The following is a 3,330-nucleotide window of genomic DNA, read 5'->3' on the forward strand; positions in this document are numbered from 1 at the left end:
AAATATAATTTTCAATTTATTGAATGTGATATCAAATTATATACAAGAAAGAACCATATCTAGGTGTTTTAGTGGGCATGCCTCATACAACATCTTGGGAGCAAATTTATGAGATGTTTGAGAGGTGTAGCCATTGCTAGTCAATATCAAACCTTCAATTCCAATAAATTTACCTTCAATTCCAATAAATTTGGAGCTATGGAAGGTTGAGACAATTATAATGGATGGAAAATATCTATAAGCATGCCAACTTAGAAAAGTGTTGCAATATATGAAAAAAAAGTGCCAATCGCAACAAAGCCAAGAGAAAAATTGTAATAAAACCTTTGAAAAACACTTTCCTCCACGTTTCAAAATATATCAAATTTAATGCACTTATCAATTATGAAATTAAATAACATTATTAGAAATTTAAAAAAATTGAATCTAATTAGCTCAAAATTTCAAATCTTATAGATTTATTTTAGAATTATCACCCTTGACAATTAATAATAATTTCTCATAATTTATTTTCTATTCATCTTAACATTACAAAATTGTTTATCTACATACTTTTTTTATTATTATTATTATTTAAAATAATGTAAAAAATTAAAATTTAATGGACTTATTTATTTTGCAGTACTCATCTAGATAACACTCGTTTTATCTTCATTTCTCACATTTCATTATTCTCATAAATTATCTTGGTTTTTCTTTGACAAAGTTAAAAGTTTCGAGTATAGACAGAAGACAGCTGGCAATATGGCGCCTTCAACGTACAGTTACGTATCGCCCTGGCCTATGCAGGTCTCGAACCTGCGACCTTCGCGTTATTAGCACGACGCTCTAACCAACTGAGCTAATAGGCCTGTTGTTTGATGTGTGAATATACTAGATAATATATCTTTATTATTTTTATTCTTTTTGTTTTCTCCCAGCTATTGATTTTAGCTACATAGTCTAGTAAATAAAACTATTGACTTATATACATTGTATTTTAATTTTGTACATTTGAAATAATTATTTATTTATTAATATATGCATTCAATAAAGTAAATAATGTAGATAAAATTTATAATTTTTTGTTTATATGTATGTATATTAGTTTAAATAAAAATAAATTTTATTATTTATATAAAAATAAAAGATATTTACACATTATTTTTCTATTTTGAAAAATGTCAGAGAATAGTTTTCCAAAAAAACTTATAATTAGATAATATTTTCTAAATAAAAAATTGAAGCTATATTTTCATATATATGTAGTAAACATTAATTCTTAAATAAATATATAAATAAAGGCATTCTATATGTAGTAATTTTAATAGATATTCAAATTTGATATATATAATAAAAAATAAAATAGTTACAAGAAGCTTCAAAAAACTTTTAATTTTTTATGAATAAGTGCATTTAATTCTATTAATTAGGAAATAAAATACACATTCACAAAAAAGATTGGGTGGATACAAGATCACACTCCCAATGTCAAACCAACAAAGCCTAGACTTATAACATCATAGTTAGGGTTGCTATTGGGGTTGTATGAATTCAAGTCCCCTATATACTCTTGTGATTACTAGTTTCTCTCTTTTTAATGTGGTTTCACAATATATGATTTTGTCTCAGTTACACACCCTTAGTAATGATATTGAATTTTCATAATCCATAATCTTGATCAATGTTTTTTGGGATTAGACTATGTTAGTTTTTGTATCAATAGTTCAAATCACACTCCATGATCCATCATAAATATAATAGAGAGCTAAAAGAGACATAATATGACTAGTCGCAAACAAAGACCAAACTAGAAAGAGAGGGGAAAGGGGAGGTGACATGTGGTTCAAAGCAATGGGATGCTACAAAATAGATAAAAGAAAGAAGATTAATTAAGAAAAATGAAAAAAATACAAAACATAATTAATACCATAGAATATATTACTACATATAAATATATATACTATCTGATATATATGTATGGACTATAAATACACGTATACTAATTATAAAAATTAATAGATTAGTATTATAAGAAACTATATTCATATGTGTATATATAAAAGATCTATTTGTATGTGTAATTACATTATGCTATATTTTAGTAAAAATTAATAGATATCAAATAAATAAGACATAATTATATAATTCCAAAGTATAATTATATAACAAAAATAATGCATGGGTAAGTGCATAAAGATGGTGGTCAGAAAAGTGGACACATCCAAAAAAAACATAAAAAACAACAAAACGCGCATGAGGTATTTCAAATTTAAAGAACCCCGTATGCATTTAGGCTCGTTTTTCCGAGCCTAAACAAAGCTAAACCATGTATGGGGCTTAAAGTATACTAACCATGTACACGGTTTAAAAACTAAAACCGCGTACGCAATTTAGAAACTAAAAAACCCATATGCGGTTTTAGTTTTTAAACCGCGTATGCATTTGTCTCTCAATAAAATGCAATTCATTTAGCATTCCATTAGGTTTTTCGATAGGATATATACATAAAATATAACATTTCAGTATAAGAAAGATAAAAGATAGAGAAATGTCAAAGACAAAGAGAAATGTCACTTATACTTTAAGTTATATTTTATGTATATATTGTCAGGATGTTTGAGAGTGGTTCCAGATCTCTACGAGTTATAATGCAAATTCTAGTGTTTTTGGTATTCTTATAAATTTCAGACAGTCAAAATTCAGTAATCAGCATTATCTCTCTTGTCTCTTCCCTACATTCCCCCTCTCTCTTCCTTAACCCCTACCTTTTTATCTATTAGGCATCTCCCTCTCTACGTCCTTCCCTCTCTCAGGTATCTCTCCCTCTCTTTCTCATCTCCCTCACCCTCTTTATATCTTTCATTTATCCCTCTCTTTCTCTCCCTCTCTCAAATATCTCTATCTCTCACTCTCTGCCCCTCTATTCAATGTCTCTCTCTCTCTCTCTCATTATATCCCTCCCCTCCCTCCCCCTCCTTTTCTCTTCCTTTGTTAAGTATCTCTTTCCCTCTAACTCTCTTTCTCTCTCCCCCTCTCGCTTCATTTCTCTTTCTCTCAAGTCTCTCTCCTTCTGTCTATCAAGTCTCTAGCTATCAGCCTTTATCTATCTATCTATCTATCTATCTATCTATCTCTCCCCTCTTCTATCAACACACACACACTCTCTCTCTCTCTCTCTCAAGTCTATCTCCGTCTCTACCTCTATCTCTCTATCTCACTCTCCTCCTTTGTCAAGTGTATCTCTTTCCCACTCTCTCCCTAACTCCCCCCCCCTCTCTCTCTCCCATTCTGTATCTCTGAAGTCTCTCCCTCTCATCCTCTTTCTCTCTATCTCACTCTCTCCTTCTC

General features: G+C 29.8%; 1 non-coding gene across 1 annotated transcript; it reads right to left on the reverse strand.

The window, feature by feature from the left end:
• Positions 1–777: 777 nt before the first annotated feature.
• TRNAI-AAU (transfer RNA isoleucine (anticodon AAU)) lies at positions 778–851 on the reverse strand. The gene has a single exon. It is a non-coding gene; the product is annotated as a tRNA-Ile (tRNA).
• Between the last annotated feature and the right edge of the window lie 2,479 nt (positions 852–3,330).

Source organism: Cryptomeria japonica, chromosome 5 (genome assembly GCF_030272615.1).
Source record: "Cryptomeria japonica chromosome 5, Sugi_1.0, whole genome shotgun sequence".
In the NCBI taxonomy this organism is placed as follows: domain Eukaryota; kingdom Viridiplantae; phylum Streptophyta; class Pinopsida; order Cupressales; family Cupressaceae; genus Cryptomeria; species Cryptomeria japonica.